The following is a 12,276-nucleotide window of genomic DNA, read 5'->3' as shown; positions in this document are numbered from 1 at the left end:
GCAGAGGGCCTTGGACAGGAATGTCTTGCCCGAGTTTATGCACTTGAGCGAGGCCTTTAATGTCAGCCTCAAGTCGCTGTCAGACAGAGTGGAAAGTGGTTTTTCACTAATGGAACGTGGTTTTAACCACATGGAACACCGCTTCCACTCTGTCAAACAGCGCCTTGACCGTCTGGAGTCGGGAGGCCGACCTCAACAGACCAGCGCACCAGTTTTTTAGTAAAATTGAAAAGTCCTAAGCAACAGCTGAGTGTGCTGCAGGCCTGCAACAATGCTTTCTTGCAGGCTATGCAGCATAATCGGTACGAGCAGCAGTCAGTGGTGTCATTTCCAACTGTGCCACCATTGACTCGCTTCACCTCACTACCGACTTGTGCTGCATACCACTGCACGGACACCTCTATTGAATAGATGGATGGCTTTGAAAGCCAGGACACCCACCATTACACCACCACAAGTCTGAGTGCTGCTGGTCACTTCACCAACACCACCATGGCAAGCGCTGCTTCTGTCTGGAGCACCACCGCCACCCCATGCATGCTTGGAGCACAGCCATCGTGACCACTCCTCAAACGTGGAACAGCACTGCCAACAGCACTATAACATGTACTAGCCCTGCCACCACCACTCCGCAAACATGGACCATCACTGCCACCACCAGTCCTCCTGCAAGGACAAGCACTTCCACCGCCACCACAGAGCATCAACAGCAGCCACAGCAGCAGCAGCCACAGCCACAGCAGCAGGTACAGCAGAAGCAGCCACAGCAGCAGATGGGGGACCTACATTCCTTATTTGCCCCAAGTTCCAGGTGGGGCCAACAATCAAGGCGGGCATTGGGCCCAAGGAGGTCCAGGCAGGCCAGTTTAAGGAGACAAAAAACGGTTAGGACCACTGTCGCTGAACCTCTGTCCTCTCCTCCTAGTGTGTCTAGTTCCATTGCCATCACTGGCCTCCCTTCCCCCACAAGTTTTGTTGCCCCGTCCCCTAGAACACCTTCATCCACTATAAGCTGTTCATCTTCACTGCACACCCCCAACTTGCAACCATCTGCCACCAAACGCCGAAAAAAATAAAGTTTTTTATAATTTTTTGGTTAAAAATAAATTTGATTTTCTGGTTTACCATAACATAGTTTGATTAATATTTTTTCCGCCGCCTACACACACTGCACCGTACACACAATGCGCCTTCAACTTTGCAAGGTGTCATTAAGTGTTTTGAGGATGAGCTGTTTTTACCATCCTCATTTCACTTATTGTTATACTAGGCCAGGGGGATGATAGATATACCTTGTAATTAGCAACATACTCTTATTAAGTGTGTGTTCAATCAACTGATGGGTAAAATACACGTCATATCTCCAATACCCAGGCCTAGTATCATAACTATTTATCAATCATGGACAGGTTAATACACATATGATTTTTAACCTGCAGCATCGCTTACGTACCAATATATTTCACGAAAACTAGCGATGCTGCAGTTTAACTCGTATGTGTAGTTACCTGCCCAGGTGTGAGAACATCATTAATTCACAGGTATACTTTACATGGGAAGTTGTTTATTTTAATGGAGTGTAAAAAGACATAGTGCACTCGGTACAGGTATCAAAACAGGTTATTTATTAACATACACACACGAAAACATTTTTACACCATTTCATATTGCCAGTGCACCTGTCCTACATTAGAGATAAAGTAGGCCGCAAATTGGTCCCTCATTTGACAAACTTCAACGGATGACCTGAGAGGGTGCTGAGTGAATTCAGGCAATGGGTTAGGAGCAGCATCATCAAGTTCAAAGGTCGGGTGCTCTTTAGCCATCACAAAATTATGTAGAACCACACACGCCTTCACCAACTCATCCACTGTTTCAAGTTTAAGATTAATGGCTGTGCCGAGAATTTGCCATCTGGAGACAAGAATCCCAAAAGCACGCTCTACAGTTCTTCTGGCCCTGGTCAGCCTGTAATTAAAGATTTTTTTGGTGTGGTCCAAGTCACGGCTGGAGTAGGATTTCAGTAGGTTTGCGCACATTTGAAAAGCCTCATCCGCAACCATTACAAATGGCAGTGGCGGAGCTTCGGTGTGGGGAAGAGGCCGTGGCATAGGGAAATTAAATTGGTTGCCATACAACCTCCGGCCCATGTCTGAGTTTTTAAAAACCTGGGAGTCATTACCACGGCCAAATGCTCCAATGTCCACTGCTACAAACATACATCCGGCATCCGCAATGGCCATGAGTACTGTTGAAAAGTACTTTTTGTAATTATAATACTCCGATCCAGTTCTTTTGGGTTTGATGATCCGTATGTGTTTCCCATCCACCACTCCCAAACAGTTGGGGAAATTGCATACTGTCCAGAATTTGTCAGCAATTTCCATCCACTTGTCAACGGTGGGCAGGGGCATAAATTCTGGACAAAGAACGTTCCAGAGAGCCCGGCAGGTGTCCGCAACAATTCCAGACAAGGTGGAGATTCCAATACGGTACTGGAAGTGTAGTGAAGATAGGGTCTTTCCAGTCCCCAGGAATCTGCGAAACAGAGAAAGAAGTAAAATTAATATTTCTGTATATGGTTTTTTAAAACAATAAAAAAAAATTAGCACATTCACGAAAAATAATTAGGCCCGGTTTTGAATAATACATGTCCCCCCCCAAAAAAATGCAGACATCCCCCCTTGGTTTTTAAATATTACATACCGTAATGTCACCAGGAGCCGTTCCTCAGGAGGAGTCGCACGACGGAGCTGTGTGTCCTGTCTCCGGATGGATTCTTGGACACGAGCAAGAAAATCCCTGAAACTTTCTTGGGACATCCGGATATAATCTGTAAATTTATCCAGGTTTGCCTGTAGCTCGCTGTAGAGAGTGTGGTACGCCCCACGGCTCTCCAGGAGTTCAACAATCGGATGTATCCACAAACGCCACCGCTGCCATCTTCGCTGTCTCTCTCTTTTCCTTTGTTCATGGCAAGCAACTGCATATACCCTAGTCATCGCGATGTCCAAATCCAAGTTGAAGTGAAAACTCTTCCAGCGCAGATCCATGTTGACACGAGAAAAATCAAGCAAATGTGAAGAATACGGCTGTAGACAGGGTCTATATATTACTATACCACACCACCACTGATGTCCCATTGGTGGCGTGTGTTGCAAGATTGTTATCTAGATTTTTTTTGTGGGAAGACAAACAATGTCCTAAAAAACGCAAATGAATTGAAAACGCATGTAAACGCATACAAACGCTGCGTTTTTTTCTTCTTGCGCACTCAAAAGGCTGAAAAAAAACGCAGTATTTGTATGCGTTTTTTTAATGCGTTTGTATAAAACGCAGCGCAAAAAAACGCAAGTGTGAAAGTAGCCTAAACTTGTCATGAGGCCTGTCCACCTTATGGGTTCCCTGGCTTTTCTTTAAATCCACAGTGAAGATTGTCACATGGAATTGACACAAAGTGGAATTTTTACATTGCACTGTAATGATTTGAAACGCTGAATGCAATGCAAATCTAGCACTTGTGCTGTACCTGCTTTTAAGCACTGATTCCCAGTGCAGTTCATTATGAAACCAAGGAAAACTTGGTAACAATTACAGCAGGATATTATTTACTGTATGTAATATTTGGGTAAATTATTACCGTGTCAATATCCATTATTTAAGACCAAACCTTCAGTAGACACAGAAAAAATAGGGCGGGTGACACACGATGGGTTTCTGTGATCCCCATCCAAAAGCCTTATTCGGACATACATTTTCACATATGTATTGTATCCACGTTTTTCTCAGATTGAACATTATATTTTATGAGGCTGTTCACAACTCTGTTCATTTGCATCTGCAAAGAAAAATAATTATGAATATATCCCAATTTTTGATCCGAATCACAGATCAAAATGCCCCCTAAAAGTTCATTTATTGCCATTGCACTTCTTTGTATACTGACCTAGTATTTTTTATGGTGGAATATATTTGGTGCAACAACTCCATTCCTGTCTATGAGTGTTTAGTTGCTAGATTAGTAAAAACAAAAAAAATCTCCCAGACGCTCACACAGGGAGAGCATGTGACTGTATTTCCTGTTTTGCTGTCTGTGTATGAGAGAAGCAGCCTGCTGTAGATGCTGCACAGATAGACACACAAATGATTTATTCCTGATATATTAAGCTTCTCACATATTGTTCCTGTTTGTTCCTGAATAAAGAAGCTCTGTTGTCACACGCTTGGAGAGTATCCTGATTAATCCGCTGCCAACACTTCATTATACTGGTTGCTTTTCTGCATTTTTGGGTAAGTAGGGGATTGTGGGTCCACTCTATTACATGACACTTTTGTGCAGTACATTTGTTTTATTTGTGTGTTGCCCTGTTCTCATATTTCTTAATACATTTTGTAAAGATATTCCTGAAATTGCATTTGTAATGATCCCCTATATTTCTTGTTTGCTACATACGCTTCTGTTTTGAGGAGTGGAGTTCACTAACAGCACTTACTGTACATAGATGACTGCGACCTGAGGTCCGAAGCTTGTTAGTGCTGCAATATAAGAGATTTCTTTCATTCTTCTAATTTACTTTTTTGTAGTTATTTTTGTAGGTTTCTAGTTTCTTTTACATCGGATTTGACATAATGACGATCAACCCTTATAAAATATAACTTTTAATAAGTAAAGTTTAAAAATAGGCCCAAAACAAGGTGTAAAGTGCAACGTGCAAAGCATGTATTTATAAAAATACATATAGAGGGCGAAAGCAGAAGGTAGGATAGTATGATATATGAAGAACTAACACTATACTCCCCTGTCCACAACAGTGATACAATTGATAGTACCTTACTGTCTCTATGCGAGTGTCGGCTTAATCTGACAAAAAAGATGCAGTCAGAATAGAAGACACATAAAAGTCGATTATAGCATTATATAGGGCCTCATCTGGGAGGATAATAAAGGTAATGTATAACTAAATTGCCTACAGAAATAACAAAGATCAAACCTGCAATACTTGTGGGCAGGTGATCAGCTATTACATCTGATTATTGCTATAGCATGCTTAGTAATTATGTGCCACAGTCCATGAAAAACTATTCACACTTAGCCAATGTGAGGAAGGGGTGCGCTAGCCCTAAGTATTACCCCTGCTGCGCACTAACCTACTTGCAGAGGTTGGCATCCTAAGATGGCGAGATATGGCGCCCCCGCTCGTGCGTCGGCTTCCTCTAAGCTCCCACCAAATACCCTTGTGCAGACATATAGTTAGAAAAAGAGGGCCAATCAGGCCTGTATCTGCTAATGTCAGTCCTTAGGACCATGAAATAAGGTACGAGATAAAACAAGGGAATAAAAAATGGGTTAGGGAGTAGAGATGAGTGAACATCGTCGGCTCCCTCCTTATTCGGCAAGCTATAGTGCTTACCTAAGAAGCTGCATCGGGAACCCGGATAACCACTCCCAATAATCAGCTTTTCAGTGTCGTAGCTGCATGTGTCATGGCTGTGTTACAGTCACAGCACATGCATGAAGAGCCTGTGTGTTGTGACTGTCACACAGCCACAACACATGCAGCTGCGACGCTGAAAAGCTGATCATCAGGAGCGCTCCAGGTAACCGGGTTCCTGATGCAGCACTATAGCTTGCCGAATTAGGCGGGAGCCAGCGATGTTCGCTCATCTCAATTAGGGAGGAGAGTAGGGGTTTGTATGATAAAGTGACAGAATGGAGTAACAGGCACACCTCTATATTCACTGCAATAAACAGTCAATACCGATTGCAATAGAATGAAGTAAACATGATATACAAATAATATTAAACTTTCCCACTGGCGTTATACATATAGGACAAGAAAAATTGCATTGATCATAAATGGTAAGCGATGAGCACTATGCAAACCCGGAGCAAAGCGTGGACAGATAGGTCAATGGCCTCCCCTAGGGAAGGAGGCCTGATGGCAGACATTCAAATGTGATCAGAGAATGACTTATCTGTTCAGATATGTTGCTACAGGCTAAGATAGATGGTGCCAAATTAAATTTCAATGCGTTTCCCCCATGGCTAGGTTCATCAGGAGATGCAAAGATATTGGCTGTTGCAACAGCCTCATCCTAAGGACACTGATCCTCTGCCATGTGCCAATATGTTTGCATCTCATGATGAACCCAGCCATGGGGAAAACACATTGAAGTTGAATTTGGCACCATCTATCTAGCCTGGAGCAACGTATCTAAACAGATAAGTCATTCTCTGATCACATTTGAATGTCTGCCATCAGGCCTCCTTCATCAGGCCATGTGACCTATCTGTCCATGCTTTGCTCCTGGTTTGCATAGTGCTCATTGCTTATCATTCATGAGCAGTGTTATTTTTCTTGTCCTATATGTATAACGCCAATGGGAAAGTTTAATATTATTTGTATATCGTGTTTACTTCATTCTATTGCAATCTGCATTGACTGGTTATTGCAGTGAATATAGAGGTGTGCCTGTTACTCCATTCTGTCACTTTATCATACAAAACCCTACCTTCCTTCCTGCCCCATTTTTTATTCCCTTGTTTTATCTAGTACCTTATTTCATGGTTCTAAGGACTGACATAAGCAGATACAGACCAGGCTGGCCCTCTTTTCCTGACTATACCTCTGCACAAGGGTATTTGGTAGGAGCTTAGGGGCAGCCGACGCACGAGCGGGTGCGCCATATCTTGTCATCTTAGGATGCCAACCTCTGCAAATAGGTAGGTGCACAGCAGAGTTAATACTTAGGCCTAGCGCACCCCTTCCTCACATCGGCTTAGTGTGAATGGTTTTTCATGGACTGTGGCACATAATTCCTAAGCATGCTACAGCAATAATCAGATGTAATAGCTGATCACCTGCCCACAGGTATTGCAGGTTTGATGTTTGTTATTTCTCTAGGCAATTTAGTTATACATTACCTTTACAATCCTCCCAGATGAGGCCTTATATAATGCTATAATCGACTTTTATGGGTTTTCTATACTGTGCATCTCTTTTTGTCAGATTAAGCCGACACTCGCATAGAGACAGTAAGGTAGTATCAATTGTATCTCTTTGTGGACAGGGGAGTATAGTGTTAGTTCTTGATATATCATACTAGCCTACCCTTTGTTTTCGTTAGCTCTCTATATGTATGTATAGAAATACAGTTGTGCTCAAAAGTTTACATACCCCGGCAGAATTTTTGCTTTCTTGGCATTTTTTCAGAGAATATTAATGATAACACCAAAACTTTTTTTCCACTCATGGTTAATGGCTGGGTGAAGTCATTTATTGTCAAACTACTGTGTTTTCTCTTTTTAAATCATAATGACAACCTAAAACATTCAAATGACCCTGATCAAAAGTTCTCATATCCTGGTGATTTTGGCCTGATAACATGCACAGATTTGACACAAATGGGTTTGAATGGCTGCTGAAGGTAACATCCTCACCTGTGACCTGTTTGCTTGTAATCAATGTGTGCGCATAAAAGCTGAATGAGTATCTGTGATCCAGACTCTTGCATTTTTCATCCAGCCACTGACGTTTCTGCATTGTGAGTCATGGGGAAAGCGAAAGAATTGTCAACGGATCTACAGGAAAACGTAGCTGAACTGTATAAAACAGGAAAGGGATACAAAAAGATATCCAAGGAATTGATAATGCCAGTCAGCAGCATTCAAACTGTGATTAACAAATTAAAAATCAGGGGCTTTTTAAAAACAAAACCACGGTCAGGTAGACCAACAAAAATTTCATCAACAACTGCCAGGAAAATTGTTCAGGATGCAAAGAAAAACCCACAAATAACATCAGATGAATTACTGGGCTCTCTGAAAACTAGCGGTGTGGCTGTTTCAAGATGCACAATAAGGAGGCGCTTGAGGAAAAATGGGCTGCATGGGCGAGTCGCCAGAAGAAAGCCATTACTTTGCAAGTGCCACAAAATATCTCACCTAGAATATGCAAAACATCACAGAGGCAAGCCTCAAAACTTCTGGAACAAGGTAATTTGGAGTGATGAGACCAAAATTGAACTTTTTAGTCACAACCATAAACGTCACATTTGGAGAGAGGTCAAATATGATGAAAGCAACACCATTCCTACTGAAAAGCACGGAGGTGGATCGCTCATGCTTTGAGGATATGTGAGCTACAAAGGCACAGGAAACTTTGTCAAAGTTGAAGGAAAGATGAATGCAGCACATTATCAGCAAATATTAGAGGCAAATTTGTAATCATCAGCCTGGAAGCAGCGCATAGGACATACTTGGACATTCCATCATGACAATGATCTAAAACGCAAGACCAAGTCGAACTGTCATTGGCTACAGCAGAGCAAAGTGAAGGTTCTGGAGTGGCCATATCATTGAGCCATTATGGGGAGATGTCAAGCACGCAGTTAATGTTGGACAGCCCAGTAATTTCAGGAACTCATGGCTTTTTGCCAAGAAGAGTGGGCAGCTTTACCATCTGAGAAAATAAAGAACCTCATCCACAACTACCACAAAAGACTTCAAGCTGTCATTAATGTTAGAGGGGGCAATACACGGTATTAAGAAATGGGGTATGTGAACTTTTGATCAGGGTCATTTACTTGTTTTGGGTAAATGGCTTCACCCAACCACTAACCATGAGTGGAGAAAAAGTTTTGGTGTTATCTTTTATAGTCTCTGAAAAAAGGCCAAGAAAGCAAAAATTCTGCCGGGGTATGTAAACTTTTGAGTTGAACTGTACATGCTTTGAAAGTTGCACTTTTCACCTTGTTTTGTGTCTATTTTTAAACTTTATTTATTAAAAGTTATATTTTATAAGGATTGATCGTCAGTAAGCCTTATTGTAAAACCCTTTCAAAAAATCGATTTCTTGTAAGCCCCTTACAACAGATTAGATAGACTATGTTGGATTGGCATGGGATTCATGTCTTTAATAAAATGGTTTCAAGCCAGCCAATAGAAAACCAACACCATAAAGCAGATCCTTTTGGGATGGGAAGGTCCTTTGGATGCCGGTTACTTCCTTATCTAAAAATAATGGCTTGCAGCCACCCCAGTCACAAACTATCACTTTGTGTTTTCTGTTTTGGGAGGTAACAAACGCTTTCACAACTCTCATGGTGCAGTAGGCAGTGAAATAATAATGAGGGGTAATCAATTTTTGAGGCAAGAAAACAACCCTGACACTAAAATATTTTAAAACACCTTCCCACTCTGATCATTTTACTAACCAACATAGTCCATCAAATCCAGTATATAGACCAAATAGTAATAAAAAAATGAAAGAAATCTCTGATTTTTAGTTTCGTAATCTTTATTTTAATGTACAGAGTGCTGTTCTCCTTTTTGTTGCAGACTTTAGTCTTTCTTATTTACATAGTAAATGGATGGTAAGCCCCAAGAATGATGTTTTCTGGTGGGCTTTACGTTCATCCCGTCCGACACTGCCTACCAACGCCAGCTACAGGCTGGCTTTTACTGGAGAATTTTCATGACAAGCACAGAGGTCTTCAGCAGACCCCCGACTGTCATGGCAACACACTGGCATCCGTGATCATGTCACAGACTCATCGAATAGCGCGTGGAATGAAGCGCCCCCATGTTGGCGCATGTTAAATACCGCTCTCAGTCTATTTCATTCAGGGGAGAGAAGGATTTATTTTTAACCATTTTATACCAATATATACTTTTCAAACAGGGTGAAAATGACATCTCCTGCAAAAGAATGATAAGAAAGAAAAAGCTTTACCAGCTATCAATTTGAATTCCTAATTTACTAGAGAGGAAAATATGCAGCTCAAAGAAAAGCTACTGCTAAGTTAATAACCAAACATTCATAACAAACAGAAAGTGTCTTACTTGTCCTGCTGTTCTTCTCCTGAAGTCTGGACTATCCGTAGATTCTTCTCCTGAAGTCTGGACTATCTGTAGATTCTTCTCCTGAAGTCTGGACTATCCGTAGATTCTTCTCCTGAAGTCTGGACTATCCGTAGATTCTTCTCCTGAAGTCTGGACTATTCGTAGATTCTTCTCCTGAAGTCTGGACTATCCGTAGATTCTTCTCCTGAAGTCTGGACTATCCGTAGATTCTTCTCCTGAAGTCTGGACTATCCGTAGATTCTTCTCCTGAAGTCTGGACTATCCGTAGATTCTTCTCCTGAAGTCTGGACTATCCGTAGATTCTTCTCCTGAAGTCTGGACTATCTGCAGATTCTTCTCCTGAAGTCTGAACTATCCGTAGATTCTTCTCCTGAAGTCTGGACTATCCGTAGAGGTATGATGCTGCTTCCATCTAGTACTAAAATAATCAGTAACCACTGTGATATGGTTGGAAATAAACAAAGTGCAGTTGACAGTCGTCTCTCTTGTTTTGAAGTAAAAGAGATCAAAGGTCTGATCCAGAGAGAGAGATTACAAAGACACTGGTATCCATATCTTACAAACTTTGAAAGACACTAAAGAGTGATACACATCGCATAGCATGCAGAAGCAATTTCTACTTTACACTAAAATTAGCAAACAGTAAGATATCTAGTACAATCACCTCACCAGATGACAGGTCCAGAAATTCAGTCTTGACTGAAATTGTTGGTACTCTTGAAATTGTTCCAGAAAATGAAGCATTTCGCCCAGAAAATTATTTCAATTACACATGTTTTGCTATACACATGTTTATTTCCTTTGGGTATATGGGAACAAAACAAAAAAAAACACAGAAAAAACTATCAACAAGCTTCTTACACCTCTCAACTGGAATTTTGAACCACTTTTCCTTTGCAAACTCCTCCAGGTATCTCATATTTGAAGGGTGCCTTCTCCCAAAAATATTTTTAAGATTTCTCCACAGAATTTAGATCTGGTCTCATTGCTGGCCACTTCAGAACTCTCCAGTGCTTTGTTTCCATCCATTTCTGGGTGCTTCTTGAAGTATGTTTGGGTTACTGCCCTTCTGGAAGACCCATAGCCTAGGACGCAAACCCAGCTTTCTGACGCTGTGCACTATATTGCGACCAAAAATCCATTGGTAATCTTCAGATTTCATGATGCCTTGCACACAGTCAAGGTATCCAATGCCAGAGGCAACAAATCAACCACAAAGCATCTTTGAACCTCCACCATATTTGACTGTAGGTCTTTGTAGGCCTCATTCCAATTTCTGTAAACAGTAGTATGCTTTAACTAAAAGCTCTATCTGTCCACAAGACACTTTTTCAGAAGGATTTTGGATAACTGCAGTCTCACATACATTTTGAATATCTACCGTCTAGCGTTTTTATATTTCTGTGTCAGTAGTGGGGTCCTCCTGGGTCTCCTGCAATAGCGTTTCATTTCATTGAAATGTCGTTGGATAGTTCACAATAACACTGATGCACCATGAGCATGCAGGACAATTCTCTGCTGTTGACACCCAGGAAGATTAGCTACAGTGACATGGGTTATAAACTTCCTGATTATGTTGCACACCGTGGACAAAGGAACATCAAGTTCTCTTGAGATGGACTTATAAACTTGAGATTGTTGATATAGTTCAACAATTTTGGTGCTTAATTTTTCAGACAGTTTCCTTTTCCTTTTTCTGTTGTCAATGATGTGTGACACAGGCACACAATGTTTCAGGTGTGATTTTCATATTGCCTACACCTGTTATTGCCACAGGTGAGTTTGAACACAATTTTTTAAATATACCAACAATTCTGTCTAGCCCAATTTTGTGGTATTGTGTGAAATTATGTCCAATTTGTCTCTTCTTTCGTCTTTTTTCATGTTGTTCCAATGCACATGTAAGGGGTTACAGAGGATAGCTAATACCCTGCGCCTGCTTCCAAGTTCTTGAATGGCTGCTATATATATATATATATATATATAGTTATGTTGTACAGAGTGGGCCATTTATATGGATACACCTAAATAAAATGGGAATGGTAGGTGATATCAACTTCCCGTTTGTGGCACATTGGTATATAGGAGGGAGGAAACTTTTCAAGATGGGTATTGACAATGGCGGCCATTTTGAAGTCAGCCATTTTGGATCCAACTTTATATTTTTCAATGGGAAGAGGGTCATGTGACACATCAAACTTATTGAGAATTTCACAAGAAAAACAATAGTGTGCTTGGTTTTAACATAACTTTATTCTTTCATGAGTTATTTACAAGTTTATGTCCACTTATAAAATGTGTTCAAAGTGCTGCCCATTGTGTTGGATTGTCAATGCAACCCTCTTCTCCCACATTTGACACACTGATAGCAACACCGCAGAAGAAATGCTAGCACAGGCTTACAGTATACT

General features: G+C 41.2%; 1 protein-coding gene across 2 annotated transcripts in view; it reads right to left on the bottom strand.

Moving 5' to 3' along the window:
- The window catches only part of LOC141085922 (dimethylaniline monooxygenase [N-oxide-forming] 2-like), a 114,458-nt gene extending 104,164 nt beyond the window's left edge, over positions 1-10,294 (bottom strand). The window contains exon 1 of one of the 2 annotated variants that reach the window (XM_073571558.1): positions 9,845-10,294. The gene's annotated coding sequence lies outside the window, so the exon portion shown is untranslated. The remainder of the gene's footprint in view (positions 1-9,844) is intronic. The other variant, XM_073571556.1, reaches the window with a different exon arrangement.
- Positions 10,295-12,276: the final 1,982 nt, after the last annotated feature.

This window comes from Dendrobates tinctorius, unplaced genomic scaffold (genome assembly GCF_039654945.1).
Source record: "Dendrobates tinctorius isolate UK_male_01 unplaced genomic scaffold, ASM3965494v1 ptg000029l, whole genome shotgun sequence".
In the NCBI taxonomy this organism is placed as follows: domain Eukaryota; kingdom Metazoa; phylum Chordata; class Amphibia; order Anura; family Dendrobatidae; genus Dendrobates; species Dendrobates tinctorius.
Note: the sequence above shows the minus strand (reverse complement) of the source record. Positions and strands in the feature narration are given on the sequence as shown.